Genomic DNA, 21,394 nt, shown 5'->3' with positions numbered 1-21,394 from the left:
TGGTTTTTTTTGTTTTGCTTTTTTTCTGTCTCCATAGCTTTGCCTTTTCCAGAATATAATATATTCTGAACCATACAGTATGTCATTTTCAGATCGACTTTTTTTACTTAGTAATATGTATTTAAGTTTTCTCTATGTCTTTTCATGACTTTACATATACTTTTTTTTTTAGTACATCCACTGTCTGGATGTACTACAGTTTATTTATCCACTCACCTTATGAAGAACATCTTGGTTGCCTCCAAATTTTAGCAATTATGAATAAAGCTGCTATAAACATCTGTGGGCAGGTTTTTGTGTGGACAAAATTGTTCAGATATTTTTGGTATATACAAAGGAACACACAATTCCTGGGTCAAAAGGTAAGGGTATGTTTAATTTTGTAAGAAAACACCAAATTGTCTTCCAAAGTGGCTATACATTTCACATTTCCAACAGCAATGAAAGAGTGTTCCTATTGCTCCACCTCCTTACCAGCATTTGGTGTTGTCAGTGTTCTGGATTTTGTCCCTTCTAATAGGAAGATAGTGGTATCTCATTGTTTTTCTAGTTTTCATTTCCCTGGTGACATATGACCTGGAGCATCTTTTCATATGATTATTTGTCATCTGTATATCTTCTCTCATGAGATTTCTGTTAAGGTCTGTGGCCCATTTTTTAACCATATTTGGGGGAGGGGTTCTTATACTTGAGTTTTAAGAGTTCTTTGTACATTTTGAATAACAGATTTTTATCAGATGTGTCTTTTGCAAATATTTTCACCCAGTCTTTGGATTGTATTCCAATTCTCTTGATGTTGTCTCTTGCAGAATTTTATTTTTATTTTAATAAAGTCCAGGTTATTATTTTTCTTTTCATGGATGTCTTTGATATTGCATCTAAACAGTCATCATTATACCCAAGTTTATATAGATTTTCTTCTATGTTATCTTTGAGGAGTGTTATAGTTTTTCATCTTACATTTAGGTTCATGATTCATTTTGAGTTAATTCTTTTGACAGGTATAAAGTCTGTGTCTAGATTCATTTTTTTGCTTGTGGATGTCCAGTTTTCTAGCACTACTTGTTTAGGAGACTACCTTTGCTCCATTTTGTTCCTTTCCTTCTTTGTCAAAATTTAGTTGTCTATATTTATGTGGGTGTATTTCTGGGTTCTCTATTCTGTTTTTTTGTGTTTTAATATTAAATTTTTGTTGCCCACATAAAACAAGTTTTGATGTCTTTTTCTCTTACTGATATCACAAAAAAAAATGTGAAAGAGTCATTTTATTTGTTCCTTAAAGGTTTAGAAAGAAATTACACTGTTAGAGTAACTTTTCTGGGAAGATGTTTAATTTTAGGTTTTTTTGGATACATATTATTCTATACATAGTTTTTTGTTGGGTTTTGTTACATTTTTCAAATAATTTATTCTTCTAATGTACATTTACTAAATTATTAGCATAAAATTTTTATTCATATATTTTCATGATCAGTTTATGAAGTGCTGGATCATTCCTGATATACATATATATGTATATGTACATATTTACATACATATATATTTGATGAATAGTGGTGAGCTGATTTTTCTATGTTACTATTATTCTTGCTTGGTAATTATGATATTTATTAGTTTTTTATTAATTATCCTTTGAATATTTATATGTTACCTCCACTACAAATTTTTATTTAAGCCATTAATTTTCTATTTTATCTTTAATAATTTTTCTACCTTTTATTTTCCTATGGGTTAAATTTGTTTGTTTGTTTTTTTTTTAAATCTGAACAGCATGATAAATAAATTTTACCTACTTAAAAAGTTCACCTAGGGCTTCCCTGGTGGTGCATTGGTTAAGAATCCATGTGCCAGTACAGGGGACAATTGTTGGAACCCTGATCTGGGAAGATCCCATATGCCGCAGAGCAACTAAACCTGTGTGCCACAACTACTGAGCCTGTGCTCTAGAGCCTGCGAGCCACAACTACTGAAGCCTGCGCAACTAGAGCCCATGCTCCGCAACAAGAGAAGCCACTGCAATGAGAAGCCCATGCATTGCAATGAAGAGTAGCCCCTGCTGGCTGCAACTAGAGAAAGCCCGTGTGCAGCAACAAAGACCCAACACAGTCAAAAATTAATTAATCAAAAAAAAGTTTACCTAAAATTTACCTAAGTAAACCGTATGTATTCTTTTTTTTTTCTTTTTTCTTTAATCTCTAGCCTACAAAGGAAATTCACATTTTTCTTTTTTCCTTTAACATCTTTATTGGACTATAATTGCTTTACAATGTTGTGTTAGTTTCTGCTGTATAACAAAGTGAATCAGCTATATGCATATGTATATCCCCATATCCTGGGCAGGACAGTAATAAAGATACAGACATAGAGAATGGACTTGAGGACACGGGGAGGGGGAAGGGTAAGCTGGGATGAAGTGAGAGAGTAACATTGACATATATATATATATACACTACCAAATGTAAGATAGACAGCTAGTGGGAAGCAGCTGTATAGCACAAGGAGATCAGCTCGGTGCTTTGCGACCATCTAGAGGGGTGGGATAAGGAGGGTGGGAGGGATACCATATACATTCTTTACCTTCACTTTCCATTTGCCTAAGGGGACATCAAGACAGCATTGTTTAGTTAATCTACACTTTGTTGTCAGGTTCCATTGCAGCTGCATCCTCACAAGTGGAGGTATTGCATCTATTGTCAGGTAGAATTGCTTAAAGGAAAATATGGAGATGATATTTGAGAGATCAGTATTCTTTTAAACTCCATATAATTCTCTTCAGCCTCTGGCCTTCCTTTGCTCCTATGAGCATTACCTTGGTACAGAGAAATCAACTTTCTAAATCTGCTAGGCTCTAGATTATTTGCTTAGTAGTCAAATTTAACATCTAGCTTCAGGAAAGAGACCCTTTCTTATCAATGCCATATTGCTCTCTTTTCTCTTATTTAGATAAGTCTTCTTGGTACAAAACTTGCCACATGTGCAAACTTACTTATACTCAAGACCCAAAGTGTCCAACACACTTCAACGTTTGAAGATTACTTGCTCAGTTCCTAAATGCAATTCTTATATTCCAATATCAAACAATGTTACAATTTAAATAAGTTTTTTAAGTTTTGTACATGCTTAGCAAGTGTTGACATCTTCTAAATGTAACATGTATTAGGTTCCTCTCTAATCTTATCACTATCTCTAATTAAAATTAACAAACTAGTACATATTATCTTTAGCTCCCCTCTTCATGGTACTGACTTTTATAAAATCAAAGCTTTTGGCAACAAAGAATCTGCTAACTCAAGGTGAAAACACATTCAATATAAGGCTACTGGATAGATTACAAATTTATCAAATTAAAATACAGGGTGCCCAGTTAAATTGGAAATTCAGTTAAATAATAGCAACAACAAAGAAGTAGTAGAAGTAGCCCCATGTAAAATTCAGAGTATACTTATTAAAAGTAGAACTAGAGGTTTACCTTAAATTCAAATTTAACTGTGCATCCTGTATTTTATCTGATAACCACATTTAGGTAAGAAACACAAATACACACTACCATCAACAACACTACCAAAAGAAAATAAATCTCATTTTTTTCTTGCTAGTCATTGCTGCTGCTGGATACAATTGCTGCCACCACTGGTCACTCTTGCTGCAGATTTTGGAAATATGGTTCTATAGGTGAGTTCTAAACTGCCCTTTTGCTTTCAAGTTATTTAGTGGAGACTTAAATTCTTAGTTAGCATCTTCATTTGTCTGTGACCTTAACACCAGGACAAGGAGAAAAATTAAATGTTCATCTTCAACTCTTTACTAGAAAAATTAGACCCCATCTCACACCAAGACTTCCAAAATTAGATGGAAGGGAGGGTTTTTCCCTCTAAAATAGCACATTTGTATCATTTAGAGCATCATAAAGAAAAGTGTTTCCTTATTGTATGTTACTGAATGGAGACTACATATCACTCTATTAGTTGCAAAAAATGAACCAAACTTTTTTCTTTAAACTTATTAAGAGCAATTTATTTAGTAAGTGAAATTGAGAACCTTCAGGAAACCCTTTAACCTAAGTCAGCAAATAATTCTAGACAACAGGCTCAGAGTCTAATTTGACTGGAAATGTAAAGTTAAATGAGTTGAGGTGGGGTGGGGTAATCAGAAGGTTGGCATGGGGCCCGCAGGGGACTGGAAGTCTTGACAGTGTAGAGTTGGGAAGGCGAGAAACTCTTCCCCTCTGAGGCAAAGAACAGACAATTTGGCAAGGAGAGATGAGGGTGGAACAACAGCTGTCAAGGAACATGTTCAGAGCGGCCAGTTGAAGTGCATGCAATAGGGGATCATTCAGGGAACTTGAGCCATGACTCTAGGCATCAGTGAAATTTGAGGCCTCAGGCTGTTTGCAAGTGCTGGTGGTCTACCTGGGAGCTACTGACACCTGTGAGTCTCTCCACACTCTCAGGGCAGTGTCTCAGGATGTCCAGTACTTCACAGGTCATTCTGGCCACTCCCATGGGTCCACTTCCATGGGATGCCAGCATGACCTTATTGGCTGATGCCAAAGGACCACTGGTCCTTCCTGCCACCTGTGGCACATTCTCTAGCAGCATCAGCTGAGCAGCCTCCTGGTACAGCTGGAAAGTTACTGCTTGCTTGGCCACCTGCTTAGATTTGGCCTGGGACTCTGGCTTCTAGGGCAAAGGCCTCGGTCTCCTCATGCATCCATACAGAAACATCTTCTGCCTCTCTCTGTGTTAGCAGCTGGGAATTATCTGTATTGACTAGGTGCTTCAGGCTTGCAGCACTGGGTTCCCATTGTCTTCTTCTTTTATTAGTGTTAATTTCTTTATTTATTGAAGTATGGTTAATGTACAATATTATACAAGTCACAGGCATACAATATAGTGATTCATGATTTTTAAAGGTTATACTCCATTTATAGTTACTATAAAATATTGGCTATATTCCCTGTGTTGTACAATACATACTTGCAGCTCATTTTACACATAATAATTTGTACCTATTACTCACCTACCCCTATCCTGCCCCTGCCCTCTTCTCTCTCCTCACTGGTAACCACTAGTTTGTTCTCTCTATATATGTCTGCTTCTTTTTTGTTATAGACACTAGTTTGTTGTAATTTTTAGATTCCTCAAATAACTGATATCATACAGTATTTGCCTTTCTCTGTCTGACTTATTTCACTTAACATAATGCCCTTCAAGTCCATCCCTGATGTTGCAAATGGCAACATTTTATTCTTTTTATGGCTGAGTAGTATTCCATTGTGTGCGTGAGTGTCTATGGGTGTGCATGTGTGTATGTGTGTTTGTGTATATATACCATATCTTTTTTTTAATGGGGCTGAAATTTATTGATTTATTGATTTATTTTTTAATATCTTTATTGGAGTATAATAGCTTTACAACACTGTGTTAGTTTCTGCTTTATAACAAAGTGAATCAGCTATACATATACATATATCCCCATATCTCCTCCCTCTTACAACTCCCTCCCACCCTCCTTATCCTACCCCGCTAGGTGGTCACAAAGCACCAAGCTGATCTCCCTGTGCTATGTGGCTGTTTCCCACTAGCTATCTATTTTACATATCGTAGTGTATATATGTCCATGCAACTCTCACTTTGTCCCAGCTTACCCTTCCCCCTCCCCGTGTCCTCAAGTCCATTCTCTACCTCTGTGTCTTTATTCCTGTCCAGCCCCTAGGTTCTTCAGAACTTTTTTTTCTTTTTTATAGATTCCATACATATGTGTTAGCATACTGTGTTTGTTTTTCTCTTTCTGACTTTCTTCACTCTGTATGACAGTCTCTAGGTCCATCCACCTCACTACAAATAACTCAATTTCATTTCTTTTTATGGCTGAGTAATATTCCATTGTATATATGTGCCACATCTTCTTTATCCATTGATCTGTCAGTGGACACATAGGTTGCTTCCATGTCTTGGCTATTGTAAATACAACTGCAGTGAACATTGTGGTAGATGACTTTTTTAATTATGGTTTTGAAATATGCCCAGTAGTGGGATTGCTGGGTCATATGGTAGTTCTATTTTTATTTTTTTTAAGGAACCTCCATATTGTTCTCCCTAGTGGCTGTATCAATTTACATTCCCACCAACAGTGCAAGAATGTTCCCTTTTCTCCATCGCCTCTCCAGCATTTATTGTCCGTAGATTTTTTTATGATGGCCATTCTGACTGATGTGTGGTGATACCTCGTTGTATTTTTGATTTGCATTTCTCTAATGATAAGTGATGTTGAACATCCTTTCATGTGTTTGTTGGCAATCTGTATATCTTCTGTGGAGAAGTGTCTATTTAGGTCTCCTGCCCATTTTTGGATTCAGTTGTTTGTTTTTTTGATATTGAGCTGCTGCATGAGCTGCTTGTACATTTTGGAGATGAATCCTTTGTCAGTTGCTTCATCTGCAAATATTTTCTCCAATTCTGAGGGTTGCCTTTTGGTTTTGTTTATGGTTTCCTTTGCTGTGCAAAAGCTTTTATGTTTCATTAGGCCCCATTTGTTTATTTTTGTTTGTATTTCCATTTCTCTAGGAGGTGGGTCAAAAAGGATCTTGCTGTGATTTATGTGAAAGAGTGTTCTTCCTATGTTTTCCTCTAAGAGTTTTATAGTGTCTGGTCTTACATTTAGGTCTTTAATCCATTTTGACTTTATTTTGGTGTATGGTGTTAGAGAGTGTTGTAATTTCATTCTTTTACAGGTAGCTGTCCAGTTTTCCCAGCACCACTTAATGAAGAGACTGTCTTTTCGCAATTGTATATTCTTACCCCCTTTATCAAAAATAAGGTGACCATACATGTGTGGGTTTATATCTGGGCTCTCTATCCTGTTCCATTGATCTATATTTCTTTTTTTGTGCCAGTACCATACTGTCTTGATTACTGCAGCTTTGTAGTATAATCTGAAGTCTGGGAGCCTGATTACTCCAGCTCCATTTTTCTTTTTTCAAGATTGTTTTGACTATTTGGGGTCTTTTGTGTTTCCATATAAATGTGAAAGTTTTTGTTCTACTGTGAAAAATGCCATTGGTAGTTTGATAGGGATTGAATTGAATTTGTAGATTGCTTTGGGTAGTATAGTGATTTTCACTATGTTGATTTTTCCCATCCAAGAACATGGTATATCTATCCATCTATTTGTATCATATTTAATTTGTATCATATTTAATTTCTTTCATCAATGCCTTATAGTTTTCTGCATACAGGTCATTTTTCTCCTTAGGTAAGATTATTCCTAGATATTTTATTCTTTCTGTTGCAGTGGTAAATGGGAGTGTTTCCTTAATTTCACTTTCAGATTTTTCATCATTAGTGTATAGGAATGCCAGAGATTTCTGTGCATTAATTTTGTATCCTGCTACATTTCCAAATTCATTGATTAGCTCTAGTAGTTTTCTGGTAACATATTTAGGATTCTCTATATATAGTATCATGTCATCTACAAACCATGACAGCTTTACTTCTTCTTTTCTGATTTGGATTCCTCTTATTTCTTTTTCTTCTTTGATTACTCTGACTAAAACTTCCAAAACTATGTTGAATAATTGTGGTGAGAGTTGACAACCTTCTCTTGTTCATGATCTTAGAGAAATGGTTTCAGTTTTTCACCACTGAGAATGATGTTGGCTGTGGGCTTGTCACATATGGCCTTTATTATGTTGAGGTAAGTTCCCTCTACACCTACTTTCTGAAGGGTTTTTATCATAAAAGGGTGTTGAATTTTGTCAAAAGATTTTTCTTCATCTATTAAGATGATGATATGGTTTTTCTCCTTCAATTTATTAATATGGTGTATCACATTGATTGTTTTGCCTATATTGAAGAATCTTTGCATTCCTGAGTTAAACTCCACTTGACCATGTTGCATGATCCTTTTAATGTGTTGTTGGATTCTGTTTGCTAGTAATTTGTTGAGGATTTTTGCATCTATGTTCATCAATGATATTGGCCTATAGTTTTCTTTCCTTGTGACACCTGTGTCTGGTTTTGGTATCAGGATGATGGCGGCCTCATAGAATGAGTTTGGATGTGTTCCTCCCTCTGCTATATTTTGGAACAGTTTGAAAAGTATAGGTCTTGGCTCTTCTCTAAATGTTTGATAGAGTTCACCTGTGAAGCCATCTGGTCTGGGCTGTTTGTTGGAAGATTTTTATCACAGTTTCAATATTGGTGCTTGTGATTGGTCTATTTATATTTTCTGTTTCTTCCTGGTTCAGTCTCAGAAGGTTTTGCTTTTCTACGAATTTGTCCATTTCTTCCAAGTTGTCCAATTTATTTGCATATAGTTGCTTGTAGTAATCTCTCATGATCCTTTGTATTTCTGCAGTGTCCGTTGTTAGTTTTTCTTTTTCATTCTAATTCTATTGATTTGAGTCTTCTCTCTTTTTTTCTTGATGAGTCTGGTTAATGGTTTATCAATTTTGTTTATCTTCTCAAAGATCCAGCTTTTAGTGTTATTTATAATTGCTATTGTTTTCCTCATTTCTTTTTCATCTATCTCTGATCTGATTTTTATGATTTCTTTCTTTCTGCTAACTTTGGGGATTTTTTGTTCTTTTTTCTCTAATTGCTTTTCGTGTAAAGGTAGGTTGTTTATTTCAGGTATTTCCTGTTTCTTGAGGTAGCATTGTGTTGCTATAAACTTCCTTCATAGAACCTCTTTTGCTGCATCCCATAGGCTTTTCATCATTGTGTTTTCATTGTCATTTGTTTCTAGGTATTTTTTGATTTCCTCTTTGATTTTTGCAGTGATCTCTTGGTTATTTAGTAGTGTATTGTTGAGCCTCCATATGTTTATATTTTTGACAGATTTTTTCCTGTAAATAATATCTAGTCTCATAGCATTGTGGTCGGAAAAGATACTTGATATGATTTCAGTTTTCTTAAATTTACCAAGGCTTGACTTGTGACCCAAAATATGATCTATCCTGGAGAATGTTCCATGGGCACTTGAGAAGAAAGTTTATTCTGTTGTTTTTGGATTGCATGTCCTATAAACATCAATTAAGTCCATTTTGTTTAATGTTTAATTTAAAGCTTGTGTTTCCTTATTTATTTTCATTTTGGATGATCTTTCCAATGGTGAAACTGGGATGTTAAAATCCCCTACTATGATTGTGTTACTGTCAATTTCCCCTTTTATGGCTGTAAGCATTTGCCTTATGTATTGAGGTGCTCCTAAATTGGGTGCATAAATATGGGTGTTATATCTTCTTGTATTGATCCCTTGATCATTATGTAGTGTCCTTCTTTGTCTCTTGTAATAGTCTTTATTTTAAAGTCTATTTTGTCTGATATGAGAATGCTTCTCCAGCTTTCTTTTAATTTCCATTTTCATGGAATATCTTTTTCATCCCCTCACTTTCAGTCTGTATGTGTCCCTAGGTCTGAAGTGGGTCTCTAGTAGACAGCATATATACAGCTCTTGTTTTTGCATCCATTCAGCGAGTCTATGTCTTTTGGCTGGAACATTTAATCCATTTACATTTAAGGTAGTTATCAATATGTATGTTCCTCTTACAGTTTTCTTAATTGTTTTGGGTTTGTTATTGTACATATTTTCCTTCTCTTGTGTTTCCTGCCTAGAGAAGTTCCTTTAGCATTTGCTGTAAAGCTGGTTTGGTGGTGCTGAAATCTCTTAGCTTTTCTTTGTCTGTAAAGGTTTTAATTTCTCCATTGAATCTGAATGAGATCCTTGCTGGGTAGTGTAATCTTGATTTTTCCCTTTCATCACTTTAATTATTTCCTGACACTCCCTTCTGGCTTGCAGTGTTTCTGCTGAAAGATCAGCTGTTAATCTTATGAGGAGTCCCTTGTATGTTATTTGTTGTCTTTTCCTTGCTGCTTTTAATATTTTTTCTTTGTATTTAATTTTTATAGTTTGATTAGTATGTGTCTTGGCGTGTTTCTCCTTGGATTTATCCTGTGTAGGAATCTTTGTAGGTGTTCTGTAGGTGTTGTTCCACATGTAGATGTATTTCTGATGTATTTGTGGGGAGGAAGGTGATCTCCACATCTTACTTCTCCATCGTCTTGAAGATCTCCCTCACCACATCTTCTTTATTTATCTCTTGATGGACACTTAGCTTGCTTCCATATTTTTGGCTATTGTAAGTAATGCTGCTATGAACACTGAGGTGCATGTATCTTTTTGAAATAGTATTTTTGGTTTTTTTGGATATATACCCAGGAGTGGATTGCAGGATCATATGGTAGTTCTATTTTTAGTTTTTTAAGAAACCTCCATACTCTTTTCCACAGTGGCTGCACCAATTTACATTCCTACCAAGTGTGTACAAAGGTTCCTTTTTCTCCCCTATTTGGCCAACATTTCATTTCTTATTTGTGTTCTGTCATCATTTGAATTAGCTTCACCAGGTCAATTTCTTTTATCCTATTTGAGCTAACTGGAAGTTTACTTTTTCATTCAAAGACTTTAACTAAGATTCTAGAAGGCATCTTCTGATATTGATTTCTTCCCTGCTTCCTACCTTGTTTTCAGTGTATAGGCCTCTTGTTACAAAAATACATCATGAATTGAAAACAATATAAGGGAATCAATAAAGCACTTAAATGGGGAGAAAAAACCCCACACAAATATATTCTGAACTCGAATCTCTAGCTCTAGCAAGGCCATTTCCTGCTCCTGCATTGCCCCCTGCTGGGATGCTCCATCACCTGCACCTGTGCCTCCTGTTCCTCCAGCTGCTGCTTAGTCTAGGCTACCTGAAGCTGATTGGCCAGGTCACCCTGTGCTCAGAGGGTGTTGATCTAGATGTCATACTTGGCCTTCTTCAGCTAGTTGTCCCTCTGCAACTTGGCCATCTCAATCTCACGCAAATACTGAGCAGACACATTTTTCTGCCTGGTTTGGCCTTTGGACCCCAGTATCTCTTCACCTCCCTTCCTCAATCTGAGCATCTTTCTGGACTTGAGTTGTTCGAGTTTTCACTGAGGAGTGCAAATATCTGATCATCATGAATGTCCTTCAGGGTGTAGCTAACCACACTGATAAGTCTTACAGAATTCACAAAAAAAATGGTTGTTGTTATTACAATAAAAAATTTTAAATCTTATTCTTCTCATTAAAAGGTCTGTGTTCCAGTGAATAAATCCCCCTTTAAACATGTTTCTTAGTTTTTCTATTACCCTGAAACTGAAACAACTTAATTTAACTGATTTCAAATTTTTCCATTCATATGTTTTTCTTTTTAATTCAGTCAAGGTGATTTTTGTATGATAGTTCAGCATATTACTGTTTAATTTAGTGAACTGAATACTCTTTATACTTCTTTTGGGGTGTTCAATTATGTTATTATATTTTGGACATTCTGTGTGATAGATAAACAGCCACATTTTTAGTCTTCTTTATTTCAATTTAGTGTATGGGAAAAACCTTCCCCAATAACACGATCAGCTCTTCATTTTCTCTCTACACCTTGATATAAAATAACCACACATTCCAGAATGAAGAGCCTCCTGTTCCTACTCTCTGCACTCATCTTGTACAGAGAAAAGCTATAATTTCTGACAATGTATAATAGTAGATTTGAAGGGACCAGGATAGGTCATTAATTGATAACTACAATGAGCTTTTGTACATAAGTAACACAACTTGATAAAAATGTGGGAGTGAACTACTCCGAACTAGAACACAGAAGTCAAAAAGTACATGAAATTAGTCAATGAGAAAGAAAGAGTATTCTTTTAAGTTTATTGATCTCATATGTAGAGGCTACACTATATATCTTAGAAATAGTACTTCAGAAGTAATTAATATAAAATATTGTTCTCTTGTTCATAATTATTTTTGAGGTTTAGAAATTTTTCCTTGGAACAATAAGTGGTGAGATGTCAACAGATATATTTTCTATGCAACATTTTTATCCACTAACTATATCAGAAATACATAATTTATATATATATATATATATATATATATATTACAGTATCTGCTGAAGTGGCCTATATTACTAAAACAAACAGACAAAAACCATGAGTAAGTTCTACAAGTCTAGAATGAAATACTAAGATGTAATATGTAATTGACTTTCCTATACATATATTTACTAATGGAACAATTTTTGGTAATTAATTAAAATGATGAAAGCCCTTAAGGGCATTTATTTAAATCAAGAAATTTAAAGTGTATTACTGTATTATGATTTCTCTGGTCTCTGTTATATGAATGTCTATAGATTAAATAACCTGACCATTTAATAAGTATTATTTTGCCTTTTTAGTGACATGTAAAATAGCCACATGTGCTATTTGCTAACACAGAGATGACGCTAATCTGAATAAGTACCCACAAAGATAGCCAGGAACAGAATTCAGGCAAACAAAATTTATCTCCCTATGGTAATAATTATGCTATCATAATTTGGAATAGCCCAAGGCCACTTTTTGATAACATGCTGAAATAATTCACTTAAGAATTTCCAAATTAGCCTACAAATCAACTTTTAACAAAAAACCTGCCATCATAATGGATCAGATAATAGCCCACACTGGGACTTTTGTATGCCCCACTTTCAGTCAGAACTCATGGATTAAACTTTTCCTGTTGCAAGGAAGATGCTGTGAATTTAATTAAGGACCAGGGTATTACAACACAGCAATGTGTTTCAATTCTAATCTAATATGATTTACTTCCAAGAAAAGCTGGACATTTGGTCTAGTGGTTGATTAGATTGGATCAAGTGGGAAGGTATTTTAATTACTCATTGTTTGATTTGCCTCCTTTCTTGGTGGTCAAAAAGGAATAACTATAATATTAATGATAAGTAATAATAATACAATATGGCTACCTTAGAAAAAATAATTTAGAATGTATTTCAATATTGTTCTTATGTTTTACACAGTGAGAAACTAAAAATAAAATGCATTAGAGACAATGATATTTGAAATAAATAAGAAAAAATAAGAATATATCATTATCTCTTATTAAGAATCAAATGCTAGAATTAAGACAATTAGAATATAAACCTTTATATTTAATAAGACTTTTAGGTAAAATATTCCTGTGAATAATGTTTTCTAATTGAAATAATGTGTATAATATATATTATTATTAGGGAAATCTATATTTACAATCACATAAGATAAAAAATTTATTGCCATTCTTTGAATAGCAGCAACTCAGGTTTTTTTTTTAAATCTAAACACTTTGCTGTTACATATTTTCATCAGAAAAAAAAACTACAGAAAAAAACTAAAAAACAAAAACCAAAGTACATGCACAAAAAAGCCCACCTCAGTTGTTTACTTTTATTATGCACCATGCATTGCGTCATTAATAACCATCTAATGCTTGGCCGGGCAGCCAGGTTGGTCAAAAATTTAAACATATACTTTCAGTATGTGGATGCTTTTAGACTCAGTGAAAGACACATTTTTTTACAAGAATGATTTAATGGGAAAATAAGATTTCTGTGTCCACTTTTTTCCTATTTTTTTTTCCAATTTAACATGTGTATCTATAACCTATACAGTTTATGTTGTTACATATTTATTTTATACATAAGTATGCTATTGAGCTCTAACAAGAGATTCTAATGACTTCTAATTTCCTCTACATGAAAAAAGTCTAATAAACTATACTTTGAAATATTTCCCAGTTTCGTGAAATAAAGTTTCTGAAAGCCAATCAGTGCTTCTACCTAAAATAACTAGAAAAGCCAACAAAATACACATCTTACCTGTTTGAAGGAGACAGAAAGCTAACAGTGCAGATCAAAATGAGAGGTGCAAAGGCATAGAGCAGGAGAAATCTTGGAATAGTGACCTGGGTGCTATAGCTGCTTCTACTCTAAGAGAATTTCCTAATTCTGATTAAAGCAGGAGGTTGAAGATCTAGATCATAGCCCAGAGAGTAGTACTGTGACTGGACAAAGATGCCACAAGAATTTCTGGTGAAGATGGGGATTTCAAAGACATAACTACTTCTCTCTTAATACATTTGCTAAAGCCTAAAGTTGCTTGAAATCATGACTAAAATCATTAGCAAAATGTCACTGACAAGCAAACAGGATATTTTTGAAAGCTTCATTAGGCATATACTAGAGTTAAAAAAACCACTAGAGCAATGGTCCACAAAATATGAGGATTATAGTTGAAAACCCTGGAAACCCAAAGACAAATCAAAGGTAAACCTAGATTTATAAGGATTGCAATCCAGACTCAATTCAAGACAGCCCATAATTAATGAGACTAGTAACCACTCTACTTTCCTAAAAGAAGGAAATGTTAATAATTTCCAAAGGAAGATAACAGTATCTGAAAAGATACAGAAACAACATGGACCATTTGACTGGAAATGAAAGACAAAAAAAATAGAATTATACCCACAGATGATTCAAGTATTGAGGTTACCTAACAAGGACCTAGAATAATTCTGATTAATATGTTCTAGAATATATAAAAATATGAAAAATGGAAAAATGCATAGAGAATTTAACAGGAATCTATAAAGTGAATTTTTAAAAATCTAGATGTTCTAGAACATACAAAATCCAGAATTCTAAAATGAATTTAATAGTAGACTATATACAGCAAAAAATAAAGAGAGAGACAGAGTGAATTGTAAGATAAGTCAATTGAAAGTGTCCAAATGGAAGCACAGAAAATAGAAAAAGAAAGAGAGACAGAGACCATTTTTTTGCAGAATATAATCTACTACTCTTCAGCTAAATTTCTGTTAACAGGTGTTTTATTTCCTCATCCAACTCTCAATTTAACTGATACTTGGGGGTAATAAGGCATCTCCTAGATCGGTACAACAGTTTTGTTTTTTGTCCAATTGCCTCCAGTGGAATGACTATATTAATATAAAGACATAACCCCATGAATTGCTTTGAGGCACAATACTTTGTTCTAAACGCTTACTTCTTTTGTTAGATGTTATTTTGATCAGAGGATAAGCAGCACCTGATGTAGAGCTGTATTTTCTCAGGATCCATTTGCAGCCACTTCAGGCTACTGTTAACTATTTCCTGATTCATCTTTACATCATTTCTTTATTATTTCTGAACAGCATTTTACTGCATCAGCATCTTTAGTTGTGGCCAAGCCCACAAACATATAGCCCAAGAACCACTGTGCCTTCTCATTTCATATATCCAAATAGAGACCTCCAAGGATCAGTAGGAAATCCACCTTTGAATTCTAAACCCCAACTGAATAAGCAACAGTTTTTTTTCTTTCCTGGGGTTGGAAGAAGCTACATGATCAAATTTAATTCCCCTCACATATTCTGCACAGTAATTTCTGTGATTGGATTCCCTTTGGAGTGTTGTTTTAATTTATCCAACTAAGGAGGGTTAATTTGCTTGGCCATAAGAAAGAATTCTTTGGTCATGTCACATGCTCTTAAATATTCAAATATCACCTCCTGGGGACAAGATTTAAGTTTTCCTGTAAAGCCACATATACTTCCTTAATTCTGCCTATTCAAAGTCTTATTCTTCAACTTCTGTAGTCAAATGGTGGTAAATTACCAATTTAAATATGGAAATGAGATTTGGAAGCTTCCATTGTAAAACTGTCTTGCTTTGTTTAATAAACATAAGTTTTAGACCATTCCGCCAACAAGATAATGAAGTTCTCTGAGGTTCTATTGGTTCCAAAAGGCAAGCTACAACCACCTCATGGATAAAATATGTCCCCCTAAAATCATCATTAATGACATATTTGTATATTAATATAATATATCCCTAATTGTGTTGCTTGCACTGCAATTGTCTGCAAGTCTCTCAAAAACCCTTTTTTGCTCTGAAACTTTCACAGATTCAGATTTCTTTCTGGTAACTTTTGTATAGATGTTAATAAGATCCTCATGTGATATATATGTGTCTACCAAAATCCAAAAAGTCTCCTATAGTGTTGTAGCACTTTATTGTTATAAGAATGAAGTAAAAGAGTTTGTACACTGTACTGTTTATGGAATGTCTTCTGTGACCCATGCTCAAGCTATTCCTAATAATTTAACAAATTGATCTTGTCCTGTATTTTAGACGGTATAATTAACCATTAGTCATGTATCCCACTGCATATTGTACATATGTTATAACAATTAGTCATATACTTTATTCTATTTCCCAAATTTTCTTGGCTATCTTTTCTGAAAAAGGTAAAGTTATATTATAATCAATGTAGTGAATCAACTTACTTTTGATGGCAATCAAGTCTATACCTCATTTCATCAGGTCATTAACAGTATACTGGAAAATTCAGACACCCTATGAGATGAGCAGTGAATAATCTCCTCCGATGTTTCCACCAAAAATCAATCAATCAATCGAGAGATAAAGTAAAAAAGTAATGAAAGAAAGAAAGAAAGAGAGAGAGGGGGACAGACAGGACAAAGCAAGAAAAGAAAGGAAAAAAATTAAAAGGAATATCTGCTTGGCTTTCTTCAAAATTGAGATAGAACATAAAAGGAAACCTTAGCCAACTCTACAACATCCTAACAGTCAATTTTACAATTTAGCTTGTCATCATAGCAGGCAGCAGATGCTATTAGAGAAACTATGTAATTCAAGTCATAAGAGTGAGCATTTACTTTTCAGGAACTATCTAGTTTTCATAGAGGGCAGTGGGAACTCTTGTAAGTGGAGATATTTTGAATCTAGTATGCCTACTTCTGCTATTCTTCTTTGAATACAAAATTTCTGCTTTCAAAAATTCCAAAAAGTTTTTATTTAGCACAATAATAAAACAAAGTTTAGACTTGCCCAATATCCAACTATAAGTATTCAATGATGATTTATTGCATTTATGGTCTCATTCATTCCAATTATGTCTTCTGGTACTGGTGACGTTACCACACCATGGTACAGGATAATCTATATTTTCACCATAACATTGGTAATGGCTGCCATAGTATGAATTTACATTCCAGGTTTCAGTTTTAACCATCTGATCATATCCCCTTGTCTTCCAGTATATGGTGTATCAATATCTATTCCCACAAAAAGTTTTCTTCTCTACCTAGCCTGTTTAACTTTAATTATAGTGTACAATCTTGGAGCCCTTGTTGGAGATTTAATGAAATTATATTGATCCTCAAATCATATCATTTATCCTCTATTACTACCACATTGAAAGATTAAGTTTCTTCAGTACCCTGTTCTGATATCTTGGTGGTGTGTGTGTGTGTGTGTGTGTGTGTGTGTGTGTGTGTGTGTGTGTGTTTCTCCTTTAATGTGCTTGAATTTAAATGTATCTGAGATGAGATAAAGGGAACATATTTGGCAGGTTCTTTTAGCTGCTGTGTTGCCTGCCAGGGGTTGGTTTTTCTCCATCCAGATGGCAATAATGTGCCACTAGCTTTTTGTAGCAATCACATCAATCTCCTCCTTTTTAATTATTTCATTATTGATTAAATATATATTGCCCCTCAATTTAGCATTCTTATTTCCATTATCGTTATTTTTGCAGCAACCATTCTCCTTTTAAATGACTGAAACATCATTAATACCCTTAAAGACCATGTTTTCATAGTAAATAGCAGGTTGGCCCAGGTTCTAGTATGGTCTCTTGCTCTCTTAAAAGGAGAGTTGAATAAAGGTCCATGCATGGGGTGATGGCTACTGATACCATAGCTTCTACCACTGGTTAAATCAGAGGCATATCATTTGTCTTGCCTCATTACTCATCACTGCACATTCCATCTTATGTAATTGGTAGCCACAACTGCGTTACTATTGTAACAAATTACCAAAACTTAGTGTCTTAAAAATATGCTTATTATCTTACAGTTTTGAAGTCAGAAAAGCAAAATGGGGCTTATTTGGCCAAATTCAAGATATCAGTAGAGCTATACAGTAAGTCCCCTACATACGAACGTTCAAGTTGTGAACTTGCAAAGATGTGAACGTGCGTTCATATGTCCAACCACATAAGTTAGTTCACATGTCTGGTGTACTTGTCACGTGTGTGCATCCTGTACAAGTCATTGTGCTTTTGTGTACTTTACTGTACTGTATAGAGTACAGTAATACAGTATCTTTATTTCAAGCCCAGGAAGTCTGGAAGCAGGCATAAAAGCAGCGGTGATATAGCTGATACTGCTAAGAAGCGCCAAGTAGTGATGATGGAAACAAAAGTGAAAATAATTGAGAAAGTGGAGCCATGCAAAAAGATAGCTTGCCCTCTGTCTCCTGTTGCTGACGATCCTTCAGCTCTACTATCTCCCACCTCTTCTCCCTCCTCCAGTCAGTAACTCTTCTCTCCTGCTCACTCGATGCCAATCCCTGTATGCCAGTTGTTGTACTGTACTACTGTATTTTTCAAGGTACTGTACTGTAAGATTATAAATGTTTTCTTTATTTTTTGCATTTGTTTTTTATGTATTATTTGTGTGAAAAGTATTATAAACCTATTACAGTACAGTACTATTTAGCCAATTATTTTAGTTGGATACCTAGGCTAACTTTGCTGGACTTACGAACTTACAAACGTGCTCTCGGAATGGAACTCATTCGTATGTAGGGGACTTACTGTATTCCTTCAGGAAGATCTAGGGGAGAATCTATTTACTTCCCTTTTCTAGCACTGGAAGCTGCCTGCATTTCTTAGCTCATGGCCACTTCACTCCAATTGACAGCTTCTTATATCATCATATTTCTTTCTCTGATTCTTATCCCCCCGCCTTCCTCTAATAAAAACCCTTGTGATGACATTATTTCCACTCAGATAATTCAGGAAAATCTCAAGGTTCTTAACTTAATCTGCAGATGCTTTTGCCATACAAGGTAACATATCCACAGATATAGGAAACTATAGAAAAGGCATCTTGTGGGGGAGGAATGTTATTCTTCTTGTCACAGTTTCAAATATGTCTCAACATTCTCTTTGTTTGATTTTGTTTACTTTGCCTTCCATGTCAGTGGATGTATTACCACTTAAGAGATTGGCAACACCAAAAAATAATATCTCAGAGCCATTTTCTACTTTCTATGCCCCCCTTTATTTACAACCTACCTGCAATGCCCATTCTGCTTTTTAAGGAGCAGTGGTCATAGGTTTGGATGGGCAGATTCATGAGAGTGAATAGGCTTCTCTCCATATCAAGTGTACTTAGCTAAAAGCTAAGAGTATCAATATTCTCTGAGGGTGAGGTAACCAACATAGAATAGCTAAAGTCTAAGACCTATAGTCACTATTTCTGAAGGTCCAGATATCCTACAGTCTAGATGTGTGTAATTATGAGAGATTAACATAACTTGAGGAAGAGGTCTGCTCAAAGAAGCCATGGTTTCCTTTCAGTGATTTTCCATAGCAGCTCACATTATTCCCTCAAGGCTATGTTACTAGCTAGGTGCAAAATTCTCAAGGGATACATAATAATGTCCATTTTCTAGTGCAGCTGCATCTAACCATATCCAGTTATTCATTACTTGATAAACAACATTGACATTGAGATACAGATGCTAATTCAGTACATAGCCCTGGGCTGGATTCTCATTTATCATTGAGCCAATACAATCAAATTCCTAATAGTTCCCTGAGGTGATGTTTTAAGGTAGATTTAATCAAGAATTGACTCCTCAGGTACCCTTGATGCTGGAGTAAAGACTACCAAAACAGTTATGCCTTTCCCTTCTAGTATCTTTCAGCAGATTTTGGAAACGTGTGTTCATTATCATTTCAAATATTGGCTTTCTGTATTCTCTCTCCTCACATTCTTGAATTTCAATTACCCATGTTTTAGACTTTCACTGATTTCCACAATTCTCTAGTGTCCTCTCTCTTCTCTCTCCCATCTTACATGTTTTACATTAAAAAATATTTTAAATATTTTATTGAAGTTAGTTGATTTACAATGTTGTGTTAGTTTCTGCTGTACAGCAAGGTGATTCAGATATAGATATATATTTATTTATTTATTTATTGTTTTTCATATTCTTTTCCATTATGGTTTATCACAAGATATTGAATATAGTTCCCTGTGCTACACAGTAGGACCCTGTTGTTTATCTATCCTATATATACTAGTTTGGATCTGCTAAGCCCAAACTCCCACTCCATCCTTCCCCCACAACCCCTTATAAGTTCTACTTTTGCTGTTACTGACACTCCTTTCATTGAGAGGTGGGGTCTATATCCCCCTCAGCTGAATCTGAGGTTGACCTTGTGGATTGCTTAGCACAGCAGTCCCCATCTTTTTTGGCACCAGGGACCGGTTTTGTGGAAGACAATTTTTCCACGGACTGGGGACAGGTGTTTCAGGTGGTAATGCTAGCGATGGGGCGGATGGTTCAGGTGGTAACGGGAGCGATGGGGGGAATGTTTCAGGTGGTAATGGCAGCGATGGGGAAGAGCAGATGAAACTTCGCTTGCTCACCCGCTTGCTGCTCTTCTCCTGCTGTGTGGCCTGACTCCTAACAGGCCGTTGACCACTACTTGTCTTCAGCCCTGGTGGTTGGTGACCAACCTGGTTTAGACCCTTGGAGTATGGCCAAAGGGATACTCTGTGGCTTTTGAGGACAAATCGTAAAAAGTACATAGATTCTACCTTCCTCACTCTAAAGATATTTGTCCTGGGAACCCAACCACCATCCTATGAGGAAGACAACTTGGGGAATCTACATGTATAGGCCCAGGTGGTAAGTTAACAAGGTCCTTCCCACTGTCAGCCAGCATCTTCCTTCAAACATGTGACTTAGAGAGCCTTCAGATTATTTCAGCCTCCAGTCTTGGAGTCTTCCCTCTCAGGCCTCAGATTTAATGGAGCAGTGATAAATGATCTCCATTATGGCCTTTCTGAATTCTTAACCAGTGTTATTCAGGTGCATAATAGATAATGGTTTTATGCTGAAATTTGCTCACAATCTTGAGGTAAACTTTGAAGTAATTTGCTACACAGCCATAGTAACTAGAATAGGAGATGGTAAGAGAATGAAGGGCTGGCTGCCTCATCTGGGTGAATGTGTACTTCATCTGAATGTGAGTGAATAGCAAATTCTTTGAAAAGGTGTCATAAGTGTTGGTGGGAGTGGGGGCCTGTGTTGGGGGAATCATGGGATGATAAAATTTTCTCTGTCTCCTACATCACAAAATGTTTGCCATTACCTTGACAGATACAATTACACCAGGAGAGGGACTGCACTTATTAACCAGCAGAAGAAGACTTTTTCTCAGGACACTATTTTAATTTCTCAGAATAAAACAAGAGTAGGCTGAAGAGTGACCTTTGTTCAGAGCTTAAATTAGAATTGATGATACGTGCACCCAACTTCCTAGTGGTAAAGGCAATCACATTATATTTTAATTTCCTAATACTACTCCTTCCAGAGGCAAAACCAAAAAGAAAACTCTGGTAGGTCTATTCCTGAAACTTGCCCTGTGGATAGCCAGTA

The 21,394-nt window shown here is 35.4% G+C and overlaps 1 pseudogene; it reads right to left on the bottom strand.

Annotated features, from left to right (window-relative positions):
• Positions 1-4,379: 4,379 nt before the first annotated feature.
• LOC113612407 (flotillin-1 pseudogene) lies at positions 4,380-15,034 on the bottom strand (annotated as a pseudogene).
• Positions 15,035-21,394: the final 6,360 nt, after the last annotated feature.

This window comes from Aethalodelphis obliquidens, unplaced genomic scaffold (genome assembly GCF_003676395.1).
Source record: "Aethalodelphis obliquidens isolate GAN/ISIS:26980383/991018 unplaced genomic scaffold, ASM367639v1 scaffold76, whole genome shotgun sequence".
Classification (NCBI taxonomy): Eukaryota; Metazoa; Chordata; class Mammalia; order Artiodactyla; family Delphinidae; genus Aethalodelphis; species Aethalodelphis obliquidens.
Note: the sequence above shows the minus strand (reverse complement) of the source record. Positions and strands in the feature narration are given on the sequence as shown.